We start from the raw sequence: 15,845 nt of genomic DNA on the forward strand, positions 1-15,845 counted from the left end.
CAGAAAACACGTCAGCAGCGTCATACAGTCACAGCAGTCGCACTCACAAGAGACCCGGAATAGAAGACAGTGTTGAATAAAGTCATAGTTTTTGCTATTTTTGGACCAAAATGTATTTTCAAAGCTTCAACAAATTCTAACTGACCCTCTGATGTCACATGGACTACTTTAATGATGTTTTTCTTACCTTTCTGGACATGGACAGTATACCGTACACACAGCTTCAATGGAGGGACTGAGAGCTCTCGGACTAAATCTAAAATATCTTAAACTGTGTCCCAAAAATAAACAGAGGTCTCACGGGTTTGGAACGACATGAGGGTGCGTTATTATTAATGAGAGAATTGTAATATTTGGGTGGACTAACCCTTTAATGTTATTGAGTATATGTTATTACATGTATTTGTTTAGGCAGGGTCCTTTCTATTAGTCTTATTAAATAATTTAAAATTTTATTTATTTACCATTGTGTTTTTTCAAATTCAGACATTTTCTTCTGTGGAGCACAAATGTTTAGCACAATGTGCATTGAGCAGTTATCAGCATCCTCTGTCAACATTTTTCATACAATTGTTGTCAATGTTTTCTCAGGTTGCTCTTGTGAACGATTACTTTAGACTTGTATGCAGAATTTTTTTTCCTCCCTTGATATAATTTAATAAGCATCAAATGCACTGAATACATAAAGATGTTAACACAGTTGGGGCCATTTTATTGATTATTATACTTAAAAACAGACTATGTATTGCTGACATCTAACAATGTTTACAAACATGTTTTCTCCTTTATAAAAATGAAGCCACCCAATTTCCAGTCGTCTGGTCTCTTTAGACGCATGTTTGTTGCCTATACCTGAAAGTTTGCTTAATAAACCGTCGTCATTTGCTGATGTACTGCCTCTTTTTTGGATCTTGTCTCTTAATCTCTGCAGTGCAGTGGACTTGGTGGTTTCACATGCAGCGAGTCTTTGACGGCAAAATGCTCTAACTGCAAGACGATTCACATATGTAACAATATATTTTCCAAGTTTGTCTTCGGTCATAGTTGCAATAACACCTATGTTGTTGTAAAAGGAAATGTCAGCTATAAATACATTGGAAACGAAAGCATGCATATTAATTATAGCCTAACTGTAACAATTTACCTTATCCTTTTTTTTACTCAATTGAATCTTGAGAAATATCTTGTGACCTCAAAAAAATCAACAAAATATTCTATGTTGAGATCTTTTGAAAAATTCTGTACTAAACAGTCTCATCCTCACATTAAAAATTATGCTAAATCAAAATGCATAAAACGGAAATTGTGACGGCTAGTGAAACCCGTAGGTTTCTCGTGCTCACGCAAAAGTGTCTCGTGAGCACGCGAATGTTTCTCGTGCGCACGTCATAGTTTCTCGCGCGCACGCGAATGTTTCTCGCGCGCACGCCATAGTTTCTCGCGCGCACGCGAATGTTTCTCGCGCGCACGCCATAGTTTCTCGCGCGCACGCCATAGTTTCTCGTGCGAACGCGAAAGTCTGTGTTTTTATTTTTTTGCAAAGGTCCCTTTAGGGGCTCCGTAGATTTCCATGCTAAACATGGACAAAGTTTCAAAAATTAAGTTGTACGTTTGAAGGAGTATTTTTGTTACGGTTTGTCACAAGTTTCGGAAAGTTTTTTTTCGAGTATGGCTCTGTGTGACGTTAGATGGAGCGGAATTTGCTTATATGGGTCCTAAAGGAACTTCTGCCGGAAGAGCGCGCTCCCATATAGTAGAGCACTGAGAGCACAGACATTCACTGATCAGAGCGAGAGCGTCGCGAAATCTCACAAAAGAAGTGTGTTTTTGGTTGCCAGGGCAAGACAACCCTGCACAGATTACCAAAAAAAAAACAGCATTAAGGGACCAGTGGATGGAGTTTATTTTTACAGAGCATCAACGGAGTTGTGCAAGTGTTTGTGTTTGTTCCCTGCATTTCGAAGATGCTTGTTTTACAAACAAGGCCCCATTTGACGACGGATTTGCACATCGTTTATTTCTTAAGGATGATGCAATCCCAACGAAAAAGGGTCACGATCGTGTGTTGGAACCGCAGGCGGTGAGTAAAACTGCTTCAAATATCTCTGCCTCCTTGTTAGTGCATCCCCTCCCATGCCGGAGACCCGGGTTCGAGCCCCACTCGGAGCGAGTCGTTGCTGCTGCTGCTCTCGTTCAGTTTCAGCCTCGGGATCTGATTCTGGATCATAAATAAACGGCTGAATCTGACTGTAAGCCATGGTTTGTTTTGGATGATGGTTTTTTCCTCAAGGTAATGTCAGTTTCCACACGCTCTCAACACAAAAGCTTACTGGCGCTCGTGATTCTTTAGCTCCGCCCACACGTCACGCCTCCAGCCGGTCATGTTTTTCCGGGAAAAATCGGTACAGACTATCTTTCTCTTATGAATATAATAACACTAAAGACTTTTTGGAGTTATGAAGGATGCAGTACTACTCTATAGGTATAGATTAACAGGATATTGAGTGAAAACGAGCATTTCACCCCCCCTTTAAACAGAAAAAAAGTGTTGTTTTTGAGACCATTTTTCTGATAATCTGTCATTTATTTATTTGAGAGTCAGAAAGAAATGAGGATATGCTGCTTATCTCAAGAGTTAACCAATCAAATCCGAGTCAGAGCTCATACTGTAGAACAAAGGATCTTTTCGAGGATTGTAGAGAATAGCGAGGTAGACCAAGAGGAACACCGCCACAAGAACAGCCACACCAATTTCCAGAATAACCACTGGCCTGTAAATGCTAAATATGAGTGAACATAATATCAGATTTAACATGCTGCGACTGACGAAATAGTCTAAAAATAGGCCACTGACCGCGGTCAGGTTTCTTCTTGTAAATCATTTAGCGCAAAGTGGTCCAAATTGTCCACGGCTTGTCTTCTGACAACATCGACAAGTGTTTTAAAGGAAAGACCGAAAAAATGGTAAGAATAGGGAAAGTTAAGAGGCTAAAATGCGGAAGGATCAAAAAAGAATCGGTGGAATGTTGAAAAAAGATTTTCTCCACTAGAAGGAGCTAAAATCTATATAGTATACCTTTTATTATCATAGTAGCATTGATAAGTATTAAATATTTCATTAAGAAGATGCCCTTCAAGCCTATCTTAAAAAAGACGCCATACTTTAATAAACTAATTTCGGATTCATTTTGCATTGAGACTTGTTCCCAATTGCTACACACCTATGTGTATCCGGCCATTTTCTTTCTTTCCTTCCTGTCTTCAGTAAATGAGCAGAGATGAATGGTTTGGCAGAGAGAACTGTAATTATTCCAACACCCAGAGCATCAAATGAGATGAGGGGAGCACATGAGACACACACGGAGACATGATTACTGTTGTATGAGGAGCTGTTCAGACAGAGGACATGAGAGTCAATACAGCCTCCAACAGAGACAATGGTTGTTTAAAATGAATAAATGTTGGCACAGATGTGCGTTGAAATACATGATATTAAAAATAACTGACTCAAAAGAATGATTCTGCAATCAGGCATCACTAATTGTTGTAATTTACCTCTGACCTTCAGTTTAATAATAACAGATAATTGCAGTTGCTGACTGTAATGTCAATCTCAGACAGTCATATTTCTGTTTCAGTTTAAACTGGTCTCTTTTTGTGAGGTTTAGACCAGCCTGGGGAGAGATGTGCACACAAATGTCTTATAGTCTTCCGAGCGTGGTCTATAATTTTCTTGGCTTGTACTGCTTTGGAGCTCCTACATCATTTAAATGGGTGTGTAGTGTTGTGAATTTAATATTTCGGTTTAGTCAGGCTGCAGTTTCTACAAATATTAATTATAATAAACATTTTTTTTTGTTCTATCAATAAAAGCAGTAGCTTGAGTCTAGAACAAGTCAATGATGTCTTGTTTTTACGTTTTCTATATGAAATGTAAAACAGAAATGCTTTAAATCAATGTCTGACTGTTATTTTGTGAATTGTACCGTATGCTTTCACTGCCCTCAAGTGGAAGAGATAAAGAAATAAGAGACTTTTGAGTAATAATCTTCAAAGATCACCATATTTAATATATGAATCCTACAAATATTATTTTAATTATCCTTGTAATATAATTTAGGTTCTCCATAGTACATTATCTAAAAAGAGACAAATGTAAACAGCAGGAATGCTATTAAACAAATGCAAGTAATAATCTTTTTAATTATTAAGGAAAGTTGCTGTGCTTTTTGATAAGAAATTATTACATTCGTTTTATATGTTACAAGAATACTCAGTACTCTTCTCAATGCTGGAAGACTGTTCATACTGTAAAGGACACCAAAAGCCATTGGGGAAAATAGAAAAACCCATACCTCCTGTACCATGATGTTTGCTATTCAGTTAGGTATTCAATCCAAGGCTCCACAGAAAATAATCTACAAATTCTTGGAGTAAGATTAACAATATTAGTGTTCAATATATCTTGAAAAGTCTTGGGGACTTTGCGAGTCAATAAATATTATGCAGGTCTCTTGTGTTATGGTTGAAAACAAACATCTACTTACCAAGGACACCCTCTCCAAAAATTGTGCATAACCCAATTTACAGTGGCCCTGTGGGGGCCGCGTTATTGTAGGAGAATAATCGAGCCAAACAAAGGCGCTTTTGGAAAAGGAACATAATTTGATTTTGTCATACATTTACATAATTGTGTTTACTTTTGGTCTAATTTGTCAAATGCCTGTGTGCCAAAAAAGAAAAGCTCTGCCAAAGCCGCACGACAGGCAAAGAGGCTTTGTGTGGTTATGTGTTGTTCTGTGAACTCAAGAATGTACTCGGGAAGTGGACTAAGGGGATTTCTAACATTATTTGATAGAATTCTGGGTTAGAAATATTTGCTATTATTATGGGACCTATAATATATTACTCTTACAAGCAGAATTTGTGGAGTGTCATTACTGTACTACTTTACCATGCTATAGTATTCAACTTGAGTAGTAATTGATTACATGTAATCTGGATTACATGATCAAAAATTAAGTACTCGTAATTACATTAAATTGTCGTTTAAAATACTCTTCATCTGACTTTTTTCATGTAATACATGATTTCATATTATTTACACTATAGCAGTAAAAATAATTTATTGATTCTTTTTTTATCTTTTACATTTTCCTTTCTAAAATAGCCTTCTGCTTATACACTCAGAAAGTCCAGTTTTGTGGACGTTCACGCTGGTAGCTACTCTACACTGCATTTGATATCTGGATTTATACAAATCACTTTTATACAAAAGTGTTGCGACGTTGCATCAACTTAGTGTTTTCTTTTGATTCATGTTTAAATGGTTTTAACATTTTTATGATTCAGTTAATTATTATCTTTCCATTAAACTCATAAACCCTAAGCAGTTACTTCTCAAACCCAGTTTGAGAAGTAACTTGATGCAATGTAATGTTTGAGCACTTTATGTTGTTAAAGGGATAGTTCAGGCAAAAATTAAAATGTAAAAAATAATTACTCACCCTTATATCATTCAAAACCCGTAAGACCTCCGTTCATCTTCAGAACACAAATTAAGATATTTTTGATGGAATCCGAGAGTTTTCTGACCCTCCCGTAGACAGCAAGGATCCTTGCACGATCAAGGTCCAGAAACTTAGCAAGGAGATCTGTAAAATAGTCCACATGACATCAGTGGTCCAACTGTAATTTTACGAAGTTACAAGATTACATTTTGTGCTAAAAAAAAAAAAAAAAACAGCAAAAATAACGACTTTAATCAAAAAATGTGTATCCTCCGTATTACATACGTAAATGACGTGTGCTGTTCTGTATCATCAGCATTGTACATGGTTACGCTGTCTACATTGTTTACGCTTTGATCTGAACATAAACAACATATCCGCTGTATAATTTTTGGGCAAACTATCCCTTTGGTTGCAATTAAAAGACTAATTTAAAAAAGGCCATTACGGCTGCCAAACAAAAAACTTAACATTAAAGTTAAAACATGGAGAAATCTGTAAAATAACTTTTTTCTTTCTGTAAAACCTTTTAATTGAAATTTCTGTAAAATGAAACTTTATTTCAATTAAGATATTTGACTGTAATTTAAAGTTTGTTTGTTTTTTAGCAGCTGCCAGTCCTTTGAAAAACAAAAAATATGTGAAAGTGACATAACATTCAGCCAAGTATGGTGACCCATACTCCGAATTCATGCTCTGCATTTAACCCATCCAAAGTGAACACGCATTGCAGCTGGCAGCCATTTATGCTGCGGCACCCAGGTAGCAGTTGGGGGTTCAGTGCCTTGCTCAAGGCACATCAGTCGTGGTATTGCTGGCCTGAGACTCGAACCCACAACCTTAGGGTTAGGAGTCAAACTCTCTAACCACTAGTCCACGACTTCCCACAATATGTTTTTTTTAGTGTACAAGATTGTCCTATTAGGTCAATGTGAAAAAAAACGTTATCTAAAAGTAATCTAAAGTAGTCTGATTACATTACCTACAATGTGTAATGTAATGGATTTATGTTACTTCAATTTTTTTCTCATGAATTTTGGAATAATGGATTACAAATTGAAAGTAATCCTCCCAGCTCTGTCTGTAGTCTGTAGTGTAATCTATTAGACTGCACTTTACATTAAATTATAAATAAAAACTAAACCTAAAGTACTTGGTACATTTTTAATAACATTGTGGAGATGGTCTGCTACAGCAGTGCAGATGACCTATAGCCTGTGTCCACCAAGGTGCGCTTTCATGAACTGAAAGTTCACAGTATATGCATTTACTTCAAACACATGTTTAACATGCTAACTGCTATGCCATACTAAGAATACTTAGTCTCACATAATTTATGAAACACAAATCATTCCAGCTAATTAAAACGTATAGAGAGAGAGATCCATAAATAATGACATTTTAATAATCACAATCCCACAAGCAGTAAAAGTTCCCACAGAACCCATCAAGGTTGATGGAATGATGTTAGAATTCCTCCCTCACACCTCTCTCAGCAGAATTCCATAAGGTCGAATCAAGTTCTCCACAATTGCTCTTTCCTCTTTACGTGAAGTGCCCTGAGGAATCTCAATCAGCCAGTAGTCTTTCCTCTCGCTCACTGTCCTCACGTGTAAAGGTGGTGTCATCTTTTACAAATTATACTTTGGGTCAAAGAATTTGTCCATGTTCACAAAAAGCTCCTTTTGTCAGAGCCTGTGTCCAGAGGAATTGAGGCTTGGAGTAGGAACCTTCTTGGTTCTTGGTCACCTTTTGGGTTTTTCCAAATTCAATTCAATTCAATTCAAGTTTATTTGTATAGCGCTTTTTACGATACAAATCATTGCAAAGCAACTTTACAGAAAATTAAGTTTCTACAATATTAAGTAGTAGCTTATAAGTAGTGATTAGTTTATGTGCAAATGACAGGAATTTTCAGATGAATTAATACAAGACCAACCAGACGATGAACACTATTAACAGCAATTATAATGTAGTAAGTAGCAATATTTGTTAGTTCTGTATGTTTCAGATATGTTTCAATCCCGTGGCAAAACAGAGAAACAAATAGAGACATAATTAGCGTAGCTGCTGTTCCAACAAAGTAAAATGAGTTAGTTTAACCCAAGCTAAAGAATAAGAATGTGCATTTGATCAGATGCAACTGCACTCACAATTTGAGAGATGCATTATTTGAATGTTTGGCGAAAGAGATGTTTTTTTAATCTAGATTTAAACAGAGAGAGTGTGTCTGAACCCTGAACATTATCAGGAAGGCTATTCCAGAGTTTGGGAGCCAAATGTGAAAAAGCTCTATCTCCTTTAGAGGACATTGCTATCCTAGGAACTACCAAAAGTCCAGCGTTTTGTGACCTTATGGTCCGTGATGGGTTGTAGCGTGGTAAAAGCTAGTTAGGTACACAAATCATTGTAAGTCTTCACAGAAACACCTGTGAAGCTAGACACTGCCTGCAGAAGAACAGTGGTGTGTACATGAGCCATGCTCAATGATCAGGAAAGACAAAAAAAAAAAATGTGCGCGCTCATCAAACAAACTGTATTTATATACGGACTCAAGCATGGGAAAGTGACTATTTAGAATTCCAGTTTTGCTGATCTTGAAAAATCCCCTAAGAGGAACTGAAATTTGGCATACCAGCATATCACAAATTTTCTTCCCAAGATTTTCAAGTTTTATCACATCCTTGAAGCTTAAACGTTGAATGCTTATTTTAACAATAGAGTGGTGCTTAATCTATAGCAACATTTAACAGTATAATGAATGAAAGAATCGGGTTGTAAACTAATAATTTACTGTATCTCATAATTTTTTTACTGGCTGCATTGTAATGATTTCCTAATTTAGAATATAATCAATGGTTGTGTTTGATTGTGAATTGAATATATAACATTTTAATATATAAATATATAACTCAAATTGTCAAAATCATATGATTCAAAGATCCGAAGATCAAGTAAATAAAATTATCTGAGCTTAGCATCACTACTGTGTACAGTAAAGTTAGCTACACACAACTCAAAGAGTGCCAAATCCTTTTTGTAGCAATCAATATAAACGTTATATTGATATATATGATTTTCGAGAAAAAAAAATTATGCTATTGTTTTTGGTTTTTGTAAATCATGGGTTTTCATAAGTAATATGTAGACTACTTATATGGTTCATAATCCAGTTTTTTTTTTTTTTTTTTTTTTTTTTTTTTTTTATTCCAAAACTATGTTGTTGTTTTGAAAGAAGCATAAATAAACATAACAACATATGGGTTTGTACTGATGTAAGGGTGAGTGATGACAGTATTTTCATTGTTATGTGTACTTTTACTTGAAGGAAGGTCTTACAGGTTTGGAGCGAAGTGAGGGATGACAGAATTGTAATTTTTTGGGTGAACTATCCCTTTAAGAAAAATTATCAGTTTAGTTTTAAAGAAAGAAATGAAGAATTTAAAGCCATACTTTATCCCTTGCACTACCAGAATGTCAGGATTTAGAGTAAATTGCAAAGGCTGCTTCCTTTTCTGAATTCTTTGTGTAGCCTGAATGAGGCCAGGGGCAATCAAACACAACATTTCTTCAGTTAGAGTAGCCTACATTTATGCAGCATTACGCACAACATATTTTATTTTTGCGTGAGAAAAGTAAGTCCAATTGTATCACTTTATGAGTCATTTTGAAAAAAGTTAGAAATTTAAATGACTGAGGAAAAACAAAAACGATTGTGAGGTATGAAAGTGATCACGTGACATACTTTGGGTCATTCACGCCTATGGTAAGTAGAATTAATATAATTAATGTCCAGCAGCTTTACATTTAAGTCATCCTTTTTAAAACGCCGTCACACTGTAAACTGTACAGTTATTAAGTGTAGACGTTTTATTTACACCTCAGCTCTTTGCATCATTGACGGTTTGTTAAAAACAGCCTGCAGACGGTCCCACTTGTCGGTCGAGACCGCCAATTAAGACACTACTGGTCTACCAATTTTCTAATTTTAAGAATAGAATAGAATTTTGACCCTGTAAGACAAAACAAACGGCTATTTAGCTCTTTATCCACAAGGGAGCGCAAAAAACTAAGAAATCATCAAAAAATAAAACACTCTCAGACATATTTTATCATTAAGTTTACATCATAAAGTTATATATAATATTTCCTCAAGACATTCTGACTACAAAAACACGATTTTTTTTTTGTTATATTCGTTATTTGTTAATAATAGAGTCTGACGCATTCGCGAGCGAAAGACGCGACGCAAACGCACTACTAGAAAGTTCTCCACGAATCACATAACGTGGCCACGAGCGCGTCGCCTTTGATTGGTCAGTAGCTGTTGACGTAGGCGTCCAGACAGACGCGTCGCGTCCCATCCCCGAGTCACGGTTGACTCGCGTCCAGTGAGACGTGAAGGCAGCCGCGGAAGTATCGGCTTTCAGTTCAACATGGCTTCAAGTGCGACGAGTTGAGAAAAACCAGGGCTATTTTCAATCTTACCACTCCCGAGACGTCAAACGAGGAAAAAGAGTTGGGAAATATATTTAGAAAGCTGCTTTTATTCAAGTAAGCAAGTCCTGTTCTTGTTAAAGAATTTTTGAGAGTTGTTTGTGTACCGGTTTCCAAATCGTCTGGCGCGTGCGCAGTGTTTATACGTAACGTATTTACAGAGAATGTCAGTTAAGAAAACTTCAAATTATTTGACGTCTAATGTATTTAATTGTACCGTTTTGTGTTTTAATGGATTTATAAAGATGTTAGTTCGAATAGATAGTTAGTTTTAATGTCAAAAGTGCTGTTGTAAATAGTCTCTGGGGTCGAAATAAGTTTATAATTAGTTGTTTTTTCGTAGTAAAACATGACCAATTTGTCAGATACCGATAATAAACAGGGTTCAGAAGAGTTAAATACTAAAATACCTATTTGTTTGTTATGTTGACTGCGTATAAAGACTCTCAACGGTTAACGTTACGTTTCTATTCGCGGAATTGAACTTTCTGTTTTCATTTCTGCCGCGTAACGTTTTGTCTTTTTCTTAAGGTTGACATTTATTACCAGTATGTTGAATGCTTCTCTAGTGCGCCACATATAAACGTAATAAATGTGATATTTCTAATTTAGGTGATGAGTTTATTAATAAGGGATGAGTAATATTGAAACCAAGAGTGTAAACCCTTCAGGCTAGAGCTGGGCTTGTCTGAACTCATATTGTACTGTAAAACACATCAACCTGTTGTTGTTTAGTTTGGTTTCCAAGTGAGTTTTTTCTCAGTTCACTATTAAATCAATGGCATATTGTGTCTCATAATCATGCCATGGATTTGACTGTAATTCTTTCACTTCTCTGAATGGACAGTCGTTTCTGGGAATTATGTTTCCGGGGAATGCTGTGATGCAAACTAACCCTTCCATAGAAAGCGATGAAGGGAGGATCTGAGCCCAGTCCTTGTCATTCGTTCTCTGTAAAACCCTTTGGAGAAATCGATATGATAGTGTTTATGTCTTTGTTTATTCTGATATCGGCCTTTATTGGTCAGATATGACAATGGCGGTTCCGGCTGATTGTGTAACTGCAAAAGTCACGCAAACTTCCCTCTTCTTTATTTGTCAGCAGAGTGTGGAGGAGCTCAATTAGAAGTCTCTTGTTCGCCAACGGATGATGACGCAAGCTGACATCACTGGGTCTAGACAGTAACATGGGGAGGGAAACAATAGCAATTATGGCCATGTTTTGTTTTGGAAAGACAGAATAGCATATTAAAAGAAAACAGTTTCTTGAAACATGTCCAGATGTATCTGGTACATACTTCACTAACAGCGGAAGAAATTTAAGCCTTTTTGTGTGCGTTATGACATTATTAAATATAAATTTGGGTCAAATTATGCAAATAATAATAATAATAATAATAAAACAATTTAACAAATTTTATACTCTCAGATGTTTTTGTAATTTTAATGCACATATAACAAAAATATATTTAGAATATAAATATAAAAATTTTAATAAATTTTTTCCTGTGGTTTAACATTGATTTATTGTTTTTTCCCAACTACAATTGAATAATAAAAATAAAAAAGTAATTATACTTATTTTAAATATATATATATATATATATATTATATACAACCAAGCAATAAATAACAGAAGCTAAGATAACTAAAATGAAAAATGTCAACAATTTGGTCCACATTAAAATATCTTAGCTTCTGTTATTTATTGCTTGGTTGTTTTTACCTGTATTATTGCCGCAAGATTTGATGATTATCATATGAAACAGATTTTTTTTTTTTGAAGGAAGATGCGTCATCTAGCATGACTGTTATTGAAATGTTTCCCATTAAATCAAATGTTTAATTTTTTTTTTTAACCTTGTAGCTGTCCTCTTAAAACTGTAATCTTGTAAAAATGAAGACAAAAAAAGTTTAATAACTGAAAATAGTGATATATAATTTAGATATTATATTTAATTAAAATTAACAGCTATTATATAGTTATAATAAATTATATTCACCCAGACACAGAACAAATAATTTATTAAAATGTGACCGTTTGATGCACTTTAGTTCACGATCCTGGTTATTTATTAGCTGTTTCTTTGTTAGTTTTGGCTCAAAGCTGTGCGTGTAATTCAAACAGCCAGTTTGTATTTTGGTACACAAAGCTCTGTTGTGAAGTACAGGGAGGGTACAAAGCTCTCTAGCAGTGATTTAACTCAAGATAGTGGTCTGGGGCATGGGCTGAGGACCCTTCCTGCTTCCGTTGGGAGGGAATCTCATTCGTGCGTTTCAGTGAGGAATAATACTGCTGCTGTAGCAGTGTTTTGGTGTGTGTATATTACTGCCTTACCAATGCAAGTGTTCAGTTTCTGGAATTTAAGTAATGGTTCATGTATTATGTGTGAATTAGTGCCGGGAAGAAGTGACATGGGAGGCCACTGTGATTGGTTCAAGTCCAGCAGGTTACACAAACACTGTGTGTTGTTTATTTCACAAGCCTTTATTTTGACTATAGTATTGGTGGCAGTAACTTGACTGTGATGTCTTGAGCTCCCCACAAAGAAGTTTTACCAGTTGTAGTTTTGAGTCGGTGCACACCTGAAAGTATTTTATTTTGTATATTTTCATAATTTTTTAAGTAATTTATTTAATGATTTATTTTATTGTATTTTATTTATAATTCATCATTATTTATTTTACATGATTCTTATTTGATTTTAGATATATTTTTAAAGATATTTAACAATATGTTTTTACACAATTTGTCTCTTTACTTCTCTGTGGCCTCCTGGTTTAAACTCCTTCTGTAGAACACAGTCGAGAGCCAGTGGCTGTTCCTCTACTAAGTGCTAATGTGCTCAAGGAATGTGCATTCAAGGAATGTTTAACTCTGATAGTGATATTGAGAGCACGTACACCATGGCAGAACTAGCTGTGATGTTTTAGCAGTTTCAGTTTTCAGATGTCGCCAGTCGTAACATCTGATTAGCAATCCATTTATAATCTGCAATGTCCGTCCTGGAAGTAAAGGGGATTTCAAGGCATAATCTGCACATCTTGGGTGATCTGGGAAAACCGAATGATGTGGAAATACAAAGCGGAAACAGGAGTGACGGCGATGTTGTTTGTAAGTGAAAAGATTTTTTAGTGATAGATGTTGACTTGTTTTGAAGTCAGGAAGATAGTTTCAAAATCTCATGGTGGTTTGTCCACCCACAGTTTTCCCATAACTGGCCGCTCAGTTTCTCTATGAAAAAGCTTTTGTTTTACTGTATCAAATCACCTCACCAATGCAATTACATGTTCTTCTTGAACAAAAACCTCCAGGATGAAGTCGGGGGTATTTTTAGGTATCCGTCCCTGAATTTCTGCCCTTTATAGGTTTCCCTAGGACTGTCTTTACAGTCTGTGTAATATTATGTAATGCTTTTTCCTTTGGATGCAAAGTACGTCTGTTCTCGGTTTTGACGGCACCCCAGGAACGTGCGTGTGGCTTGTTTTGCTGGATGCGGCCTTCGCTCTGTCATTTAGTTGAATCAGCAGCAGTGCGGTTCATTGTTGGTTTCGTGACCCCGGGCAGAAATGAAGGATGGAGTTGCTAGGGTTTGGAAGGAATCGTGTAGACGTCACGCTGTGCATCTGGGTCAGTGTTGTGCTGGAAGAGGGCGGCAACTGACAGTAAGACAGCAGACGGTCCAGTAAGAGGAAAAAAAGCAGCGTGCGCTCCTGTCCCTGTAGGTTTTTTAGGCAGGTCCAAATGCAGATCAGTTTCTGAATGTTTCGCACATTGTCTTAATATTATAACTATAACTTATAACTCAGATGCTACATGCACTTTTACAAGCTGTTTGGACAGAAATGTGTTTACACAACCACCCTATTAGTGTTAAGTTAATTAGTTCATAAAAATGTTACGGTACCAGTTTTTTATTTAGTACCGGTCATACTGAGAACACTCCAAACTAACAAAACACTTTAAAGGCAGACGCCTAGATCAAATGAAAGAGTATATGCAGGTAAGTTTCAAAGTTTTTCCCATACATTGGGAAATATCCAAACTGACTGCCACAAACAAAAGGCTTTGACTTCGTTGAATAGACATGAGCACTGCACGTGTCAAAGTCGAAACCCGGTGCAGGTGTTGTGATATCACTGTATTTCTAAAGAAAACCAAATGTCTTAAGAAAATTATGGATGTCATTTTCATTTCATCTTGCCTGTAATGCCTGAGCAATGTTTGTGATCGCATGCTCATTGCTTATTTGATTACAGCTGTTATCTTGTGAATCTTTGCAAATCGCCTTTCCTAATGTTGTGCTAATTAGCAGGCTTCACAATGAATGCGGCTAAAGTAAACATTCCTTTAGAGAGGGGCGGGGTCAGCAGAGCTCATAAAAATTTAAAGGAAAATGCTAAAAAATGGCTTGCTCTGAAAAGAGCTGTTTTTGACAGGGTTAAAAAGGTGGGTTTTTTACACTACCATTGAGAAATTTTAACCAAACTCTGTAACAGACTTTTCATTAAGACCCTAAAGATAATAGGTATCCTATGACCCCTTTAACTATGTAATTTATATACATGGACCATATATATAAATATGTAATTTTGCAAACTGCAACTTTAACTATTTGCTTGATGTCTTTTCAATTCTGTAGCTTTTTCTGCAACAGCTTGGAAGCTCATTTAAAATATGCCTCATCATTCTGTTCTGCAGCCAGTGGTTTTTTTTTTTTTGTGACTAAAATATCTTGTAGTGTGTGATGGACCATGATTTTCAAATCTTGTAGTGTGTGCATGTTTAAGATTTGAGGGAAGATAATCTGCAAAGATTCTCCTTATGTGTGTGCTACAACCAAATTTCAAAATCTGTTAGAACTCCTATAGTGTGAGGCTGGCTTTAGCTATGCAAAAAAAAATTTTTATTATTTATTTATTTTTTACATTTTTTTTTTATTAAGGTTTTAAAACATTTTTTCTTGGTAATGCAACCAAGCTCAAAACATTTCCCAGGAGACATTCATGTTCTTTCCTTTTTATAATATTGCAAGAACGTTATTTCTTGGTTATGCAGATATACTCCAAAAATCGTACAAGGAAAACTTTTTTTTTTTTTTAAACAACTTTTAACAACCTCAAAATTTTCACCAGGAACGCATTCAGATACAGTTTTTGTCAACATTTTAAGAATTTTTTTATTATTATTTTTTTAATATTGTAAAACATAAATTAACTAACTTAAGTTTGTGGCCTGAATTTTCATTATAGGTGCACAAACATACCAGTTTGACAAATCCAGTAATTATTTTTGTTAGTTTTTTTCCCCAGAAATCTTCATTTTAACAACTTTTGTTATTTTGTTATTATTTATTGAAACGTTTAGCCTACTATTAGATCGTTGCTCCATGCATTTGCTCTCATTTTCAAGACCACATTTCTTCTTCTTATATGATTTAATGTTGCTGACATGCTGGAAAAAGACTTCATAAAGCCACTAGCTACACAGATCCCTGTTAACGCAGCGGTCTCGCTTTGAATAGCCTCCATTGATCGCAGGTTCTGAATGACATAGGTAAACCTATGAGATGGCTCTCTCCTTCAATGAAATGAAAGCCCATTATGACTCACAATGACTTCATAACACTCATTCTGCTGATGCTTTATAATAGTAAATGTCCCACCCAGATAGACAATATTGCCTGTAATCGTGATCATACAAAGAGACAGGCTCGGTTGAATGATAGAAATACAGCTGAAGTGGTGTATTTTTCAACTGAATTAGTCATTTTGACTATTATTTCTGTCATGGTTACCTTTTGCCTCCAGCTGTTTGGATGATTCACAGAAATCTGG

At 35.7% G+C, this 15,845-nt stretch overlaps 1 pseudogene; it reads left to right on the top strand.

Moving 5' to 3' along the window:
• The first annotated feature begins 9,882 nt into the window (after window positions 1-9,882).
• LOC113040088 (protein strawberry notch homolog 2-like) overlaps window positions 9,883-15,845 on the top strand; it is a 48,578-nt pseudogene continuing 42,615 nt past the window's right edge.

Source organism: Carassius auratus, chromosome 22 (genome assembly GCF_003368295.1).
Source record: "Carassius auratus strain Wakin chromosome 22, ASM336829v1, whole genome shotgun sequence".
Classification (NCBI taxonomy): Eukaryota; Metazoa; Chordata; class Actinopteri; order Cypriniformes; family Cyprinidae; genus Carassius; species Carassius auratus.